Here is a 19,537-nt window from a genome sequence, read left to right as displayed (position 1 = left end):
GTGTGTGTGTGTGTGTGTGTGTGTGTGTGTCTAATGGTAGTCTTCTTTAGGGGAATTGGAAAAGGAGGGAGGAAAAAGAAAGTGCAGAGTACAAAACAAAAGTAAACTTAGAAGGAAGCACAGAAAAGCAGAGTAGTTTTGAAAATGATGTCTAATATATGTTACATAGTTGTTTTTTTTTTTAAGTATCCTCTTTTTATGTTACACTATGTCCATGGAAATGCTATTTTTGTCTCTTTGTATTTAACTTCAAAATAGATTTTTTTAAAAAGATTCATAAAAGAAACTTGAAAAAAGTAGCAATAACAATTCCTACATGCAAGATACTTAATGTTAGACTACAGTCTCCTATTTCTGGAAAAAAAATAATAAGTAAAGGAGTGTGGATGCAGTTTTTCCACTTTCTCTTCAGGGCCAAGCTTAATCATTATAATCTCGCAGCATTCAATTTTTTTTATTCTTTGGTTCCATGCCAAATGTGAATTTTGTTTTCTGAAAATACACCCTAAGAAGTAATATGCCTTATCTGAGACTGACATCTCAGTGTCTATGACTTATCAAATCATTTCTTAGGAGAGGATTTTGATAGGGAAATCAAAAAAGAGACATAAGGACATTGAGTACATGAGAAAGCCAAAGAGGGGCAGATGAATGTAGAAGAGGCAAAGTGCTGGAGCCCCAGAAACAAGCCCTCCATACTTTCTGAGTTGTTGGATCTGACACTAGAGCTGGAACAAACCTTAGGGATCATCTAATCTAACTCTGGTACTTAGTCAAGGGCTAGAGGCCTGATGATAACCACTGTAGTGATACCATTTATCAAGGACTAACACCATGCCTATGACACTGGAAAAAATATCCTCACATACACCCATATTTCAGTAAAGTTGATTATCTAAATGAAATATTATTCAGAGACTTGGTTTCCTTACTTCTCATGGACTCCATGTAGATTTTATTATTCCTAACATATAAAGTAGGTTCATATTATGGACTAATTGTCAGGGATTATAAACAGTCCAGCTGAGTCCCAAATGATAGTTTTAGCCCAATGAGAAACTTTAGATATTGTTCAGTTCATATTATTGTAAAAGCCTGATAGATCACTTAACCTAGAGTAACCTGGAGTTCTTAATCTTTTTTTCAGTAATTTTATTGACATAGTCAAAGTTAACTTAAAAAAAAAATAGCTGTAGTCAATATGTATACTCCTACTCTTTATCCCATTTCATATAATTTGCTATAAAGCTTTCCACATTTCTGCATTTTCTTCATGTTTGTCATTCTTTATGGAAGTTTAGGGCTCTATTGCATTGGCACATCAGTCTGTTTATCTGTTCTCTGACTATAAGACATTTAGATTGTTTCCAGGTTTTTATTATTATGTATGAGAGCTATAAATAGTTTTGAACAAATAATTCTTTTTTTATTTTAAGTCATCTTAAGTTACTTCTATTGTAGTACATTTCCAATGGTGGGATTACTACCATTTGGGATCAAAACTTTTGACTCCTAGGTCAGAGGAGATATTCAGCTCCATAAGCCTTGTTGCCTTTGACCGGAAGTGACAACATTTCTCAATGCCTCCAGCAATGTGTGAATGTACCAAGAGCTTTTACAATTTTTTTTCAGGCTGATTTAGAAGCCTGGAATTCATATGCTAGTTGATGAAGACTAGAAGACTAAATCACATCCCTTATTGGCAATCAATCAATAAGTATTTATTGAAGATGCTGTCCAGATTCATTAAAAACATATTCAGGAAGATATAATACTATCATCAAGGAATTTCCAGTGTAGTTGGAATGGTGAAAAGATAATGCAATATATGGTAAATTCAGTATCTTCAACAATTATTTTTATTTCTTGTGTTAATCCATGGAAGATATGCAAAGATTGGAGATGACAGGTTTCTTGCCTTCATAGAGCTCACCATAGTAATGGGATATTACAGGATTCTATCCCCTTTGCACAAAGAATAGATTTATGGCATCAGAGAAATTGAGCTGGAAGGAACCTCAGGGCCAGCTAATCTAACTTCCTTATCTTACAAATGAAAAAATTAAGGTTTAAGGGGGTCAGGTTGGGGAGGAAAAAGAATAATCATTTATTAAGTGCTTTTTGTCACAACAACTTTATGAAATAGGGCACTATTAATATTCCTATTTTATAGATGAGAAAACTGAGGCAGATGGAGGTTAAATGACTTGCCCAGAGTCACATAGCTAGCAAATGTCTGAGGTCAGATTTGAACTCAGATTTCAAGTTCAGATCTCTTTTAACTGCACTACTCAGCCATCAAGGAAGTTGAATAAGTGAAACTATGGAACACACATGTACAAAGTATCAGGATTCCCAAAAGCCGTTGTTCTTCCCACGGTGCCACATTGAGATCCTCCTCACTATTGCCTCATAGACTCCTTAATTTCCTTCAGAGCTTAGCTCAAGTATTGCCTCTTCTGGTTTCCCCAGTTCCTAGTACTCTCTCCCCATAGCTAATATTTTCTATGTATAATGGGATAGTCAGGGAAACCCCATATTCTGGACTGACCGTATCTCCTGAAGCTAAGCATGCTCCTGCACCACTCCTTCTTGCATCCTTAGCTGCATGGAAAATTAGATGTTTCTGGTTAGTGTCCACATGTGCTATTTCTGTCACCTTCTCTGAAAATCTAAAAGGATTAAATATTAAGCCAGGAAAAACAGCCCATTTATTTAATAGACTTTAAAAATAGTGACTCCAAGCTCTCATTTTCTTTTCCCCTATTTACCCAGTATATGGTGCTTATTCTTAGATTTGAATAGAGGGGATAGGAGGAGATCTCCTTCTCTACTCCCCTGCCCCTGAAGCTTCCCAAACTTAACTGGAGCATGTGTGTTAGTAGAAATGGACCAGAACACTGTTTCAAAGTCTGATTCTTTCTGTACAGCAAAATAATTGTTTGGATATGTATACATATATTGTATTTAACTTATACTTTAACATATTTAACATGTATTGGTCAACCTGCCATGGGGGAAGGGGTGGGGGGAAGGAGGGGAAAAGTTGAAACAAAAGGTTTTGCAATTGTCAATGCTGGAAAATTACCCATGCATAAAATTTTTGTAAAAATAAAAAATAATAAAAGAAAAAAAGAAATTTAAAAAAAAAAAAAGAAAAGAAATGGGCCTGAGACTGAACCTCAAATATCTCTAACTACCTCTTCTTTGAGTTTCTGTTACTGAGCACAGGAAACCAAATAGCAATCCTAAAATGACCAAGCCAACTACATTTCCCATAAGGAATCCTGGGGTAACCCTAGAGGGGTCAGGATATCTCTTGTCTGCTGCCATCAGCTCAAGATCCCACTGATTATATTCCCCTCCACCCCTGTTGAGAGGGCCACTTAGCCATTTAATATCAGCTAGCTTTTACAAAGGGATATTTACTTCAAAAACATAGCAAAACCAGAATACATTTCTCCCAATATCTCCAGGTACTCCATCTACACCACTTCAGTTTCTGAAAGAATAAGTTCAAAACCTAGCACAATTTCAAAACAATTTTCTTTCTCCCCTGTTTATGATTTTTCTATGATTTTTGTGGGAGTGTTCCGCTGGTATGGGGTCCTGAAGATCACTCCTTGTTCTTTAGGACATCAGTGCTATTTTGTATAAAACCCAGACTGGATTCCTACTCAAGATTCCTCTGTCTCACTTTTATGACAGTCGATTGATCAAATGAGATATTGGTAAAGTGCTTAGATATCCTATCTATTCTTCTGAATTCTTCTAACATGTAAATCTAGACCAAGATTTCCTCTTTTATAAATTCTAAGGTAGACAGGTCACTTCCCTTTAAGCTTACCTCATTTCCACCACAGTAATCAGTTCCTCTTTGGTGTTCAGCATCAGATCCAGAATAGAATTTCCCCTTTTTGGTTCCTTCACCTTTTAAAAGATGAAATGATCATTCAGGCAAATCAAGAAGTTATTAGCTACTATGCTATTAGAAATGAAAGAACATTGTTGGAATAACTACAGTCTCATCAGAATTGGCTAAACACTTATTGGGATCTATCAAAATAAAGAGGTTTTTGAGTTTTATTTCGGGAGCATCTGAAGTCTGAAAACTAATCTCAGTCTCTCCAGAGAAGTTCATCACCAGAAAACTGGCCACTAGCTCATGAATTTTGGGGGCCTTTATGAACCATGAAACATAAAAATAGCAAATTCTGAGATATTTGGCTCTCTCCCATTTGAATAACTGAGGGAAAGAGAATGTCTTCCTGAAAAAAATATGCATAATTATTTGGGGGCAACCAGGAAGAACTGACCGCTAACCAAGACTGCTTATCAGGAAGAACTGACAAGCAAAGAGAACATAAAGAACAAGAACCTGTAAGAAAAGAATAATAGCCAGAGGGGAATTTCCAAAGATGGTTTTGCCTTCTCCTTACCCTTGAAGATGGCTTTGAACAACTGGACCATTTCTCTGAGCACAGGGAGCCTTAAACTTAGAGGATTTATGAAGGGGCCTCAGCCAGGGAACTTTTAAACTTGGGACAATACTAGTCTTCAAGGGATTTACATAGATTTTTTGAGGAATGCTCTCTCATTCTAAAATTTCTGTTTGGTTTCCTTCCTTTCAATCAAGCATTCCTCAGTAATATGAACAGTGTGCTTGCAAATAGGCATTTGGTCTTAGAATACCAGGAATATAGTTATTAATATATTTTCCTAGGTTTCTTGGGTTGGGAGTGGGTGGCTAAAAGCCAAGAGAGAGAATAGTTTTCAAAGTGTATCTGAGCCTTTGTGCAAATCTCTGAAACAAGGTTACATGTGTTTTTCTATGAGATTGTTTGTTGTATTCTTTGTTCTGTTTAGTGTTCTAGCTTTGCCAGGGCTTTCTGAGCAGTCATAACATCTCTCTTTGCCTCTTGTGTTCTCATTTAGCCCATCAAGTTTATTCCAGCTGCTTGCCTTCATTCACAAGGAAGGAGGGATGGGCAGAATGTTCTGAGAGAGTATTTGATGTGGGAAAGAGGAAGTCAGAAAAAAGTTCTTTTGATAAATTTTGGTGAGCACTTCTAAGAGGCAAAGCTGCTTACCAAGAAATACTTCCAATTTTAACACGGTGTGGTTCTAATCACAGGCCCAGCAGTTCATAGGGCCAACTCTCAGCCAGATTGTGAAATAAATAAAGTTTGTTTTTGTGTTTCTCACTGGCCCTTGTATCTGGCCTGAAACTTCCTCCACCACACATATTCGGATTACTATCCTACTTCTCCAAGCCTTGTTCTCAATTGGCTATTCAACTGAGGTGTTAGTTGATAACTGTTGCTAAATCTTATCAATCCAGCTTTATAATATCTTTCATATAAACCCACTTTTTTCCTTTGACATTGCCACTAGCCAAGTAGGCCTTCATCACCTCACACCTGGACTGTGACAATATTATTTTAAGAATAATTTAGAGCAAATGAATCATTTTGACTATTATAAGTACCCAAATTAAGGACAAATGACCTATGAAGGAAGATGCTAACTGCATTCAGAGAAAGAACTGAAAAATAAAAGTATATATAATGATTTTACATATTTGTGTCTAATGGTAGCCATCTTTAGGGTAGGGGGATGGGTAGAAGGAAGAAAAAGAAAAAAAAAGATATAATGAGGAAACCTTTCTTGGTCTTACCTTTCTTCTGAAATTATCTCCAATTTACCTTGAATTTATCTCTTTTATGCAGAATGACTTTCAGGTTATCTCCTCTATTAGTCTGAGTTTCTTGAAAGCATGGTTTATTTTTGGCACTTCTTTATATTCCTAGTACTTATCACAGTGCCTAGCCTATAGTATTATACACTTTAATGTTTATTGATTGACTCACTGGTAGCTAATATAATTCAACACTTCCCATTTTTTACAAGGGACTCAGGAAGCAAAAAGTTTATAATGCCAAAGGAATTAAATTTTGATGCCTGGATAATAAGCAGAGGAGTGATGGTTATGGAGAAAGGAGCTGTCTGACTTATTTTCAAATTCTGCCATTCTTTATGACTATTTGAAGGCTACCTTTGAAGGACTAGTTACTAACTAACCTAACTTGGGCAATATCTCATTGATTCAGTACTCAGCATGGTCTCTAGTTCCTTCCACAAACTCAAGAGACAACAAGGAAGGTAGGGAGGAACAGAAAATACATCTGGAGACTCCTAAACTCTTAACATATTAGAATTGAAAAGCACTTGGGAGATCATCTAGCCAAACATTTCTTAGCCTTGGATCCATGGGCCCCTTTCCATGAAGATTTCAGGAAAGTTCAGAACTTGGATAGGAAAAAGTTGACATTTTATTTCAATATAATTGTATTTTATTTTATAGGCATCATATGTATTTATATATTATATGTATATTTTTGTAGATTTGCATATTTATATGTATATATGTTATTTTACATGTTATTCTCTGAAGGGACTTATAGGTTTCAACAGACTGCCAAAAGGGTCAATGACGTGTACAAAAAAAGGTTAAGACCCCTTGAGCCTAAGCCCCTTATTTCACAGGTGAGGCACATGAAAGGACTGACAAGGCCTTGGGTACACACTTGAATGCAGGGTTATTCAGGAGTTTCCAGCAGGGTGCTGAGCATGGTAGATGAGGGCCTTAGGAGGAGCTAGGCCCTAGACAGGGGTAATGAGGTGTAATGAGAAGACCGGCTTTGCCCCCATCACAGTTTTGCCAAGGCAGATGCCTTCCCAGAAAGCACCAAGGCTAAGAGCTCCCATTCATGTGGACAGAACCACATCTCTGTCTGATGATTCACACGGGCCTTTCGAATTGCCCAACCCAAGAGAGAAACTCCCGGTGGGAGGAGGGTTAAACCAGTTCACAGGCTGGGATGACCAAGCAAGCTCATTCTCCAGCTGGTCTCACAACTAGGTGTTGGAGAGTCTCAGGAAGCCTCCCTCTTCCTTTGGGAGCATGCATTTCTAGCCCCTGACCCTGGTGGCGTCAAAAAAGTTCTCCTTAGATTAGGGGGATCAGCTCCTGCCAAGATCTGCCATGTTCTCTCCCGCTTTCTCACACCCAAGCTCACTCCAGCTCAGCCTCATGACCGGTTTGGCTCAGGCTTTAGTGTGTGTGGCTGGGGAGGACCTGGAAGTTTTCATTTCCTTCCTCCCGGTAGTCAGTGCCTGGGGCTCCTCCTCTGCTGACCGAGCATTATTTCTGTCCAAGAGGATGTGGACTCTCTGGCCATTCATTCCTGGGAAGATTCAGAACATCTCCTAGGCACTCTCTCAACAATCCATGTCACTCTGTCTTGTCTATGGATCCCAGGGAACCTCAGAGTTCCGAATGGGAAAGTCCTGAGAGTCAAGGAATGCTTTCCTTCCCTGATAGCTCATCTGTGAGAAGTCATGACATAAGAGTGCTCCTACTCTGGGAGACAATAGATGCATCTTATGGTATCATGACCTTGTATTTAACTCAGAACATTAATGGCAGGGAAATATGGAAGGAAGACTCACACACTTTTGGTAAATTGGCAAATGGTACCACCATTCCAGAAATCAATTTGAAATTGTGTGAGAAAAGTAACTAAACAAATCCTGCCCCCCTTTAATTCAGTAAGTCTACTAAGCACGTAATATAAGGAGGTCGATGACAGAAAGGTCACTCAAATTTCCAAATGTTCATAATAGCAATTTTTGTAACATCAAAAAAACTGCACACAAAACATCGGCCCATCAACCTGCCCAACCTAAGAGAGAAACTCCCGGTGGGAGCAGGGTTAAACCAGTTCACAGGCTGGGGATGACCAAGCTAGCTCATTCTCCAGCTGGTCTCACAACTAGGTGTTGGAGAGTCTCCAACTCTCCAGTATTCAGTATCTAGCTGAATAATTATGCTAAGGAATTATAGGGGCAGGGAGATTGAGCAGTGGATAGGGGTGCCAGTCTTGAAGTCAAGAAGGCTCATCTTCCTGAGTTCCAATCTGGCCTCAGACACAATCATTTACTGATTAAGGTAATGGATTCCTAATCCAATGCATGAGTTCAAATCCCAGCCTCATGTTTCTTTCCTCTCTGGGATTTTTGAGAGCATCTAGGTGACCCAGTACAGAGAGCACTGGACCTAGAGTCAAGAAGTCTCATCTTCCTAAGGTCAAATCTAGCCTCAGATACGTCCTAGCTACATGACTTTGGGCAAGTCACTTAACCTTGGTTGCCTCAGTTTCCCCATCTATGAAATGAGCTGGAGGAGGAAATGGCAAACCACTCTAGTGTCTTTGCCAAGAAAATCCTAAATGTACTAATGCAGAGTCAGACATACAAGTGAACAACAACAATGGAATATTATCTTACCATAAGGAATGAAAGATATGAAGAATTTAGAGAAACATGGAAAAACTACCATATACATTTTTTTATTTTGGTTTTTCAATTGGAGAAGAGTGGAAGAAAATAAAATTAATGCTTATTAATGGGGAAAATAAGAAAAGTTTAAAAAAAGAAAAATGAGCATAAACCAATAAGAGAAAACAATTTAAACAAAGAGAACAATATAAAGAATGATTGCAAAAATATAAATGAAGTTAATACTAAACAGCAAAAAAACTCAAATTGAATGCAATGATTAATCTTGGTTCCAATTGAGTTACAATGGAACTTGCAGTCTTTCTCTCAAGAAAAAATATAAGGATCTTACTGTATGAAATGTTATATAGTCTTACCAGTGGTAATCAACAGGGGTCAGTTTTTCTTTAAGTTTTTTATTGTTCATTTTTAACTTTAACTCTTGTTTATTTTTAATAAAATATCTTGTATACTAGGAAGAGAATGCTGATTTATAAAAATCAAAGTGCCTGCCTTAAGACTTTTAAAATTTTTTAAATTTTTTTCTTTTTTCTTTTTTTTTTTTTAGCATTTTTAAAAGTTTCAAGTTCCAAATTCTCTTCTTTCTTCCTGTCCCTCCCATACTCACTGAGAAGGCAAACAATATAAAACAACAAGAAGAATAAGAAAAAATAAAGAAAGTTTTAAAAGTGTGCTCCAGTCTGCACTAAGAGTTCATCAATTTTCTCTGGAGTTAGATAACATATTTTATGATGGGTCCTTTCAAATTGTCTTAGATCACTGTATTGATCAAAGTACCTAAGTCTTTCACAGTCAAACATCTTTACAATATTAGTGTTACTATGAACAATATTCATACTTTTTGTTCATATTAAGTCTTCCCAGATTTTTCTAAGCCATCCTCTTCATTATTTCTTATATTTCTTATAGCAAGTAATATTACATTATAATCATATATCCCAACTTGTTCATCTCTGCCCCAGTTGATGGGCATTCCCTCAATTTTCAGTTCATTGCCACCATAAAAAGAGTTATTACAAATATTTTTGTACAAATAGGTCCTTTCCCTTTTTCTTTTATCTCTTTGAGATGCAGATCTAGTAATGGTATTATTGGGTCAAAAGACATGCAGAGTTTCATAAACTTTAGGATATAGTTCCAAATTGTTTTCCAGAATGGTTGAACTAGTTCATAACTCCACCAATAGTTCATTAGTTTCCATATTTTTCTACATCCCACTTAGCATTTATCATTTCCCTTTTCTGTCATATTAGCCAATCTAATAGGTGTGAGGTGGTACCTCAGACTTGTTTTATTTTTTATTTTTCTGATCAATAGTGATTTAGAGCATTTTTTATGTAACTATTGACATTTTTTTATTTCTTCTTCCCCAAACCAGCCAGTTTATGTCCTTTGATCATTTATCAATTGGGAAATGGTTCTTATGTTTTATTATTTTGGTTCAGTTCCCTATATATTTGAGAAATGAGACCTTTCTCAGAGAAACTTGCTATAAAATTACACACCACATTTACACACCACACCATCTCCCACTACTCCCAGCTTCCTGTTTTCCTTCTAATTATGACTGCATTGGTTTTGTTTGTACAAAAATACTTTTAAACTTCACGTAATCAAAATTATTGATGATCATCTCTATCTCTTGTTTGTAATATGTGCTTCCCTTATCCATAAATCTGACAGATAACTTTTTCTATGCTCTTTTAATTTCATTGTATTACCCTTTATGTCCTAATCATTTATCTCATTTGAATTTATCTTGGAATATGGGGTGAGATATTGTTCTATATCTAGTTTCTGTTATACTGCTTCTCAGTTTTCCCAGTTTTTTATCAAATGGTGAATTCTCGTCCCCAAGCTTAGGTCTTTGAATTTAATAAACATTAGATTACTATGGTTATTTACTACTATATGTTATGTAACTAATTTGTTCTACTGATCCATCACTCTATTCTTTAGCCAATAGGTCATTGTTTTGATGATTATCACTTTGAAATGTAGTTTGAAATATGGTACTGTTAGGCTGCCTTCCTTCACTTTTTTTTTTCACGTATTCCTTTGATATTCTTAACCTTTTGTTCTTCTGGGTAAATTTTGTTATTATTTTTCCTAGCTCTATAAAATAAATTTTTAGTAGTTTGATTGGTATGGCACTGAATAAGTACTTACCTACCTACCTAATTTAGGTGGAATTATCATTTTTATTATATTAATTCAGTTATCCATGAGCATTTAATATTTCTCTCGTTGTTTAGTTTATCTTTAGTTGTGTGTTTTATAAATTATGTCTTATTCTGGCAGGTAGACTCCCAAGTATTTATATTGTCAGAAGTTATTTTGAATAGAATAGTTCTTTCTCCTTAATTCTGTTGATAATAAGTAGAAATGCTAATCATTTATGTGGGTTTATTTTATATCCTACAACTTTGCTAAAGTAGTTAATTTCTTCAACTAGTTTACCTTTAGGAATACCATATTTCATTTACAAAGAGTGATAGTTCTGTTTCCTTGTTTATTCCTCCAATTTCTTTTTCTTGTTTAATTGCTATATATATTTCTAATATAATATTGAAAAATAGTGGAGATATTGGACAAAATTACTTCACCCTGATCTTATAGGGAAGATTTTTTACCTTATTTCCATTACAGATATTTGTCCTTGGTTTTAGATAGTCACACTAATTTTAGGAAAGATTCCATTTATTCCTATGACTTAAAACACTTTTAAAAATATTTTTAAGATAAACTTGTGTCCCTATGACTGTAGCTCCCTGTAACATTCCAGCTATTATATTTCTACCTCTTTCCTTCAGTTATAGTCCTGCTAGATCTGAATTTACCTCTTCACTAAATAGACTCTTCAGTGAAATATGCTCATCTTCCTAATTGGTCACCTTCACCCACCCAAATCCAGACCTTGTTATTTCTGACCTCTAAACTTTTGTTCATGTGAGCACACTGCCTCAGGAAATGTCTCTCTCCTCCCCTCTATTTTCTTTCTTTTTAATTTTCTCACATTTTCCTTTTATTATGAACTTAATCCTTAACAAACACATATTTTCATATACAAAGAAAAAGAAAAAAGAGGATTATATATGAAGTAGAAAAAGCTACTTGACACTTGGTACAGTGCCAAATGTCACACATGAGACCCACAACACCGCTTGTGCAGCCCTACCTGATTTAGCATGTAATGGGGAAATATTTAACAAAATAAATAAAAATATAATAGAACATGGATAATATTAATACATAGTTTTCTAAGTCAATATGTGGGGGGATCCTTATGTACAGTTTAGTGGCCCCTGTTTCTATTTGAATTTGATGTCACTGGTGTAGTGGAGGTATAAATATAACCCAGCGTTGGACTTGGACCCTCCTAGAATGACTCTGACTTCTGGGGGGATCTGCCCCTGCTTCCTCCCTCCACCGGCCCCAGACAGCCTGCACTTGGGCCCGATTGCATTGCAGGAGTCACCCAGACCGCTGGGAACAGAAGGTACCCTGGTTGGAAAGTCCCTCATTACGCCACATGTTGGACTTGGAAAGAAGTTTAGATTGGGGTTTGAATCCTATCCTATACACTTATATAACTGTGCGATCACGGTCAAGTCACTTTCTCATTCTGCTTCCTAATCTGTGAAATAATAGTAGCACATACTTCAAAAAATTGCTGTGAGGATCAAATGAAATAACATATGTAAGGTGATTTATAAATTTTTAAGAGCTATATGTGATCTAATAATATTATTATAAACTTATCATATACAACTTTAAAAAAAAGAACATTAAATTTAATAACATACTGACTAAATTGTCCTGTTTATGTTCCCTTCTGAATTTCTTTTTGCATTCTTTTTTTCTTTTCCTTTCTTTCTCCCTTCCTCCCTTCCTTTTTTTTCTTTCTCTCTTCTTTCTTTCCCCCTCACCTATTTGTTCCTTCTTTTTCTTTCTTCTTTCCTTCCTTTTTAATTTTTTTCATTCCTTCTATCCTTCTTTCTTTTCCATTCCTTCCTTCCTTCCTTCTTTCCTTCCTTCCTTCCTTCCTGTTTTTCTCCCTTCTTTTCTTCTTTCTTTACTTCCTTCCTTTCTTCTATCTAGCCTCGGCTAGAAATATAGCAGCTAGATCCCAGTACTTTGAGGCATAGGAACCCCAATCTGCCCTTGTTTTTCCAAAAATTTACCACTCTTTAACAGCTGATGGCTACCTAATTCTAGTAGCTCACCACTTAGTGTTAGATTTAGTGCAGATGCTGAATTACCATCGACCCTAGCTTCCTCAGTAACAGGGATTAACCACCGCAACAATGGAGAACTTCTTTTCCTCCTCCTCCTCCTTCTCTTTCTCCTTCTCCTCTTCCTCTTCCTTCTCCTCCTCTTCCTCCACCTCCTTGTTTTCCTACTTTTCCTTCTCTTCATTTTCCTTCTTCTTTTCCTTTCTTTCCTTTTTTGTCTTCTCCCTTTTTTCTTTTCCTCCTCTTCTATTTTTCCTCATCTTTTATTTCTCCTCTTCCTTCTTCTTTTTCTCTTCTTCCTTCTTCTTTTCCTTCTCCTCCACTTTTTCTTCCTCCATCTCTCCCAAGATCAGTTATCTCTTGTATAAACCTGCCTGATTTTTTCCGTCTTCAAGATTTTTCAGTTGCTCTGAACTCCCACAGTACCTACAGTCTGGATATTGAGATCTAGAATTTGATTATCTTTTATCTTGTCCTGTTTCCTAATATTCTCAAGGGTATTAGACTACCCAGAGAGACTGTAGGAAGGCAGAAATCATGTCTTACATTCTTCAGTATTAATTCAGTTATAAAGGATGAAGCTCAGTATATGTTTTTTATTGATTATTAATAACAGCGCCCATTTATATGACATTTTAAAGTTCATTACAAACTGGTAAAGAAGATAATAATGAGATTTTAACAGCACTTTAACATTGACCAAGAATTTTGGACAATAACAATAACAACATTTAACATTTAGATAGAGCTTACTGTGTGCCACACAATGTGCTGAAAGCTTTACATGCAATATCTCATTTGATCATTACAACAACCCTATTTTTATGCCCACTTTACAGGTGAGGAAAAAGAACACTGAGATTAAATGACAGCTGTCAAGTGTCAGGGACCAAATTTAAACTCAAACTTTTCTGACTCCAAGTCCAGCACTCTGGGACACCTAAATCATCTCTGTAGTCCTCCAGAGAATTCTGGGAAGTATTCTGATCCCTATTTTACTAAGGAAAGGAAACTGAGCCTGAATTAGATTAAGTGACTTGACCAGGTCCACATACCTAAGAAGCATTTAAGACAGGTTTTGAACCTGGTTCATACTGAGGAGGAAGAGGAAGATATTTCAATAAACAAATTCACCCCATTGTGGGGGTGCTTAATCCCTAAGCCTATTCTAGCCCCTGTGCGGGCCATTTGACACGTTAATGTCAAGCACTCTCCTGCCCCACTTTGGTTTTATTCACTTTGTAGATTAAAAAGCAACAAGAAGTTCAGAAATATGAATTGACTTGGCTGCAGCCAAAAGCGTCTGAGCTGATTATTAAAAACCAGCCTATCTTGACTCCACGTGTACGCTCTGTCCAGCACAGGGTCCTACCACCCTAGAGGGAGGGGGACTGCTTAGCGGCCCTCCTGCTCTCCTAGAAGGACTCTGACTTCCGGGGGGTCTGCCCCTGCTTCCTCCCTCCACCACCCCAGATGGCCTGCACTTGGGCCTGATGGTGCTGCTGGAGTCACCCACGTTGCTGGGAACAGGCGTCCGAGAGTCCCTCCCCACACCACATTCCTGCCCACCCTGGGCAGCTCAGCCTCCTCTCCCCTCGGCCGCCCTGAGGGTGTGCCAACTGGCCTTGGTTCACACGTTAGGGCAGGCACCAAATAATGGGCTCTGACCAGGATCATCGGCAGATGCATCCTGGATAGGGGGAAGAGAGACAAGAAGAGCTGATTTAGCAACAGGCAAGGACTCTGCCCCTCCCAGGCCCACACCCGACTGTGAGTTCTCCTGCACTTTCTTTCCCATTCTACCATCTGCTTTTTTTGTATTATTATTATTATAACTTTTTATTTACCAGATATATGCATGGGTAATTTTTCAGCATTGACAATTGCAAAACCTTTTGTTTCAACTTTTCCCCTCTTCCCCCTAACCCCCTCCCCCAGACGGCAGGTTGACCAATACATGTTAAATATGTTAAAGTATAAGTTAAATACAATATATGTATACATGTCCATACAGTTATTTTGCTGCATAAGAAGAATCAGACTTTGAAATAGTTCTACCATCTTCTTATACTACTAGTGGAATCATAATTCTCTCTGGCTCAGCCCTGTCCTCAAGTATCATTATATCCATATTATAGATGAGACAATTCAGACAAAGGGACCTGACTACCCCCCTCTTCCACCCACATACATCCTCCTCTTTCTTCATATTCTAGCTCAGGTCCTCACAGAAGCCTTTCCAGGCTACTCTAAGCCACAGAAAGTCTCCTCTCCTCTGTACTCATGGCATTAATTGTCTGTCTCATTATTTGTTTATTAATCATCTACCTCTTAACTGCTGCTTTATGTTGGGATCTAGGCCACAATGTCCCCGCTGAAAGGGATCATACCTTTGTCTTCCCCTCTACCTCCCACATCACCTCCCATGGAGCCCTCCACATAACAAGCATTCAAGAAATACTTGTAGATTGATTCATCCGTCTCTTCTATGTCCCTCCATTCCAAAGAACAAACAGAAAAGTTATCCTTTCTAATATTATAGGAGATAGCTGGTGGCTCAGTGGACAGAACACCAGGGCCTGAGTTAGGGAGACTTGAGTACAAATCCAGCCTCAGACAGTTTCTGGCCCTGGGCAAGCTGCTTAAACTCGGATTGCCTGATCAAAGAGTGCACTGTATCCACTAGAGAAGGAAATGGCAAATCACCCAGTGTCTCTGCCAAGAAAACCCTACGGACCATTGATCCAAGGGGTCATGGAGTCAGACGTGACTGATCAACTGAACAATGACTATGCTGTGAACCCTAGGAGGTCCTGGGGAAGGCATTTGTATGCCCTAAATAAGGATTCAAAATTGCCTTTTTTTTTTTCTCTCCACTATCACCCCTGCATTTTTAAAAAATGTGCTGTTGGGGCAGCTAGGTGGCGCAGTGGATAGAGCACCAGCCCTGAATTCAGGAAGACCTGAGTTCAAATCTGATCTCAGACACTTAACACTTCCTAGCTGTGTGACCCTGGGCAAGTCACTTAACGCCAGCCTCAAAAAAAATAAACAAATAAATAAATAAAAATGTGCTGTCAGTGTTTCTACTAGGTTTATATCTCAAAGAGATCTTAAAGGAGGGACCCACATCTGCAAAAATGTTTGTAGCAGCCCTTTTTGTAGTAGTAAGAAACTGGAGACTGAATGGATGTCCATCAGATGGGGAATGGCTGAATAAATTATGGTATATGAATGTTATGGAATATTATTGTTGTGTAAGAAACAGTCAGCCGGAGGAATTCAGAGACTTGGAGAGACTTACATGAACTGATGCTGAGTGAAATGAGCAGAATCAGAACATTGTATACAGCAACAGCAAAATTATATGAAGGTCAGTTCTGATGGAAGTGGCTCGTCAACAATGAGGTGATTCAGAGCACTTCTAATTGTTCAGGGATGGGGAGAGCCATCTACACCCAGAGAGAGGACTGTGGGAACTGAGTGTGGATCACAACACAGCATTTTCACACTTTTTATTGTTCTTTGCTTGCATTTTATTTTGCTCCCCTTTTTTTCTTGTGTGGCACAATAATTGTATAAATATGTATGCATATATTGGATTTAACATATATTTCTATTATGTTTTACATATGTGTGGTACGGAAATGGTGAGGGGTCACCATTTAATAAAAAAAGCTGGAGAGAGCTCTAGAGAAAAGCAAAGTTTATTGTACTTTCTCGCGAGAAGGGCGTCCCACTCTTCGAGTAGACTATCGAAGAGAGGAAGCGCCTCCTGTGGGCAGGACAGCACCTTTAATCCCTAACGCAAAACGCCCCCTCCCACCACTGACCCTCATCCTCATTGGCTGAGAGTCTTACATTCTAAACGCGAGATCTACCCATGAAATTGAACTTGACCAATAAGTACATAGTTGCCCATATTTGGCTGAAATAGGGAGATGATATCATAGGAGGGGAAGGCAATGCCCTTTGCTTGAACTTCAGAGTCCTTCAGGCCTACTCGAACTCTGAAGTAGATGAAGCCTTACTCGATTTTCACAACTATCTTGAAAGATCTCACCTCATCTCATTCACATATATTGAACTACTTGCCATCTAGGAGAGGGGAAGAAAATTGGGACACAGGGTCTTGCAAGGGCTAATGTTGAAGAATTGTCCATGCATACATTTTGAAAAATAAAAAGTTTTCATTAAAAAAAATTTAAATAATAAAATTTTTAAAAATTAAAAATGTACTGCCTCTTGTATGATAAATGTACATTGGAGATTTTGACTTTAAATGTAACATGAACAAATTGACCTATCTCAAAATAAGTATGTACAAGCTGTGGAAAGAAGAATTTTCTAGCATTAAAATTTGTGTTTTTATAAAAACTCATATAATGCAATTTTTAAAATCATTTCTTAAGTATTAGGCACTAGTACTAGTACTAGGGAACCTCAAAATAAGACAATCTCTGTCCTCAAGGGGCTTGCATTTTAATAAAGAAAGATAACACATACACAAGAGTATTGGTCATGTTTTGATTTAGGAAGCCAGAGGGATGACAAATGCAACCAAAAGGCAATCAATTGTTCAGTCTTTGTAGAAACAGTGGTAGTATTGATTTGACACAGTTTCCAAAGAGAAATGTAGAAAAGAGGAAAAATATGTGTAGTGGAAGGTCAAAAATTGGTCAGGATTACCATTGTTTGGCCAAACTGAGTTTGGAGAACACTGAATATAAATAGGTCGTAACAATTAGGACATCATAGAACCAGACTATCCCAAATCAAATTAAAATTCCTGATTTGCTTCCTTTGAATATTGTTTCTAGACAAAAACTTATATTATCTAGCCCCAATTCCAGTTCTGATAGACATATACCCAAAATACCCATTCACCACTGTTGATTTCCTAATATACCTATTTGCCCAATATACCTTCTCTAATATACCACTATGCCATTTCAACTTCAATTCTTAACATCAAATAATGCAGATTTTATAGATGCATCTGCTGCTGAACTAGCCAGTTATTTATAATCACATTCTAATTTTAGGAGACAGCATGGCATCTCAGTGGCTAAGTAACAGATGGGAAATATAAGTCAGTGATGTATGATATGTGAACCAGGGCCAGTCATTAACTTCTCTAACTCATTCTTCTTAGCAGGAAGAACCTCTAGATTAACAAAAAAATCAAGATTTAAAGCCTAATTCTATCCCTTGTGATCTTGGAAACAATAATTTTATATTTCTAGGCCTCTAGATAGTTGTCTCATATGTAAAATGAAGAGATTGGACTCAACTAATAGGGTGCTGGAGTCAGGTTATATTGCTGAGAGCTGATTCTTAAATTTTCAGAGTGAAAATTCAGCTTTCACATCTTAGAAACCAGAAAATGCTATAAATGAAGGCTTGATCTATTGTTTATTTATTGTTTAGACATAAGAAACTGATGGAGAAAAGGTGAATAATGATAGTAAGTTTGAGTGTATCATGTATTCATTTTTCACCTGGGGAATTAATTGTTAAACATTTGCCAGCACACTTCTGCCTTAAAAGGTTCTTTCAACTTTAAATCTACGTTATACTGCAGATGTTTTAGAAACTTTGTGAATCTATTTTTTTAAATTTCTTATTCTGATCTTAAACATCTAAAATATTCTATATAGTAAATAGATCAGAAAAAAAGAATTTAGTATATGAAACTAAGAATCTATTTTCTTTTTAGTAACTGATAAATGCAATGTAATTTTCAAAATTGTCTTACTTGTCTGCGATTCTGGTCTTTCTTCTGTTCTCTTCTGTGCATTCTAAAAGATGTTTCAATGACTCTCTTCTCTTTTCTTTTTCTTCCTTTTTTTTCCCTGTAACATCCGTCTCCCTCTCACTTCCTTTAAAAAAAAAAAAAAAAAAAAAAAAAGTAAAAGAAAACCCTGGATTGTGAATCTCAATGAATTCCTACTCATGTAATATGTGTAATTTTCCTAGTTACCTGGAAGAAAAATGACGCTCTATCCATCACCATGATGATTATTATTGAATGTCATGATTAATAATGACCATTAATACTCATGAACTCTTGGCTAAGCCATGTTAATACATATTAAATTTGACAAATGCTCATTCACACTTGCTTATCTTAATTTCATTTGATAGTCACTTATTAAATTCCATCATTCTTGCTAAGGGGTTGAATTTCACTAAGCTCTAAGGCATTTGAAATCAATATAATGAATATAGGAATGATGGTGGTGATAAATTTCTTCCTTGGATTTTATGTACTGCTTTTTGCCTGATGTCTCAGAATTGTTGAATATTATACTTCCTTAGCTTTATACTTCAAAAGTAAAGTCAGGGGTGTGCTGGAGCCAGCTCTTCTTGGCTTAATAGAGCTCAATTTTCAATGTGAGCATTTATACTTTAGAAATCAACAAAAACTATAAATGAAGTCTTGATTTGTTGTTTTGTTGACTGTCTAGTTTTAAGAAAATGCTAATAAAGATTAAACTTAAAATTTTATGTGCTTATAATTTTTCCCTAAGAGGCTAATAATTAAACATTTATTAGCACATTCTATAAATATTTTGAGTGCAGTAGGAATGCAGCAAAAGGTGCAGGGAATGAATTCATCAACAGACTGGAGAACTGATGACTGGAGGCTAATAATAATAATAATAATAATAATAATAATAATAATAATAACTGACATTTATACAACATTTTGAAGTTTACAAATTGCTTTACATCCATTATCTCATTTGATTCTCACAATATCCCTGGGTATGAAGATATGCTATTACCTCCTTCTACATGCACCAACCAATGCAAGTCACCATCCCACTAATAAGTTGACCATTCTCAAGAATTTCTATGGCCAAAAATTCCATGTAGAATAGAAGACAGCATTTGAGCTTTTGTTCATCTTTTACTCTGGAAGAGGACCAATGACA

General features: G+C 36.8%; 1 protein-coding gene across 1 annotated transcript in view; it reads right to left on the bottom strand.

The window, feature by feature from the left end:
* Window positions 1-18,478, bottom strand: part of DAPK2 (death associated protein kinase 2) — a 190,114-nt gene extending 171,636 nt beyond the window's left edge. Inside the window, exons 1-2 of the mRNA XM_074294862.1 lie at window positions 18,355-18,478; window positions 3,848-3,930 (exon numbers count right to left, since the gene is read on the bottom strand). The gene's annotated coding sequence lies outside the window, so the exon portion shown is untranslated. The remainder of the gene's footprint in view (window positions 1-3,847; window positions 3,931-18,354) is intronic.
* Between the last annotated feature and the right edge of the window lie 1,059 nt (window positions 18,479-19,537).

Source organism: Sminthopsis crassicaudata, chromosome 2 (assembly GCF_048593235.1).
Source record: "Sminthopsis crassicaudata isolate SCR6 chromosome 2, ASM4859323v1, whole genome shotgun sequence".
Lineage (NCBI taxonomy): Eukaryota > Metazoa > Chordata > Mammalia > Dasyuromorphia > Dasyuridae > Sminthopsis > Sminthopsis crassicaudata.
This window is presented reverse-complemented; position numbering and strand designations above follow the sequence as displayed.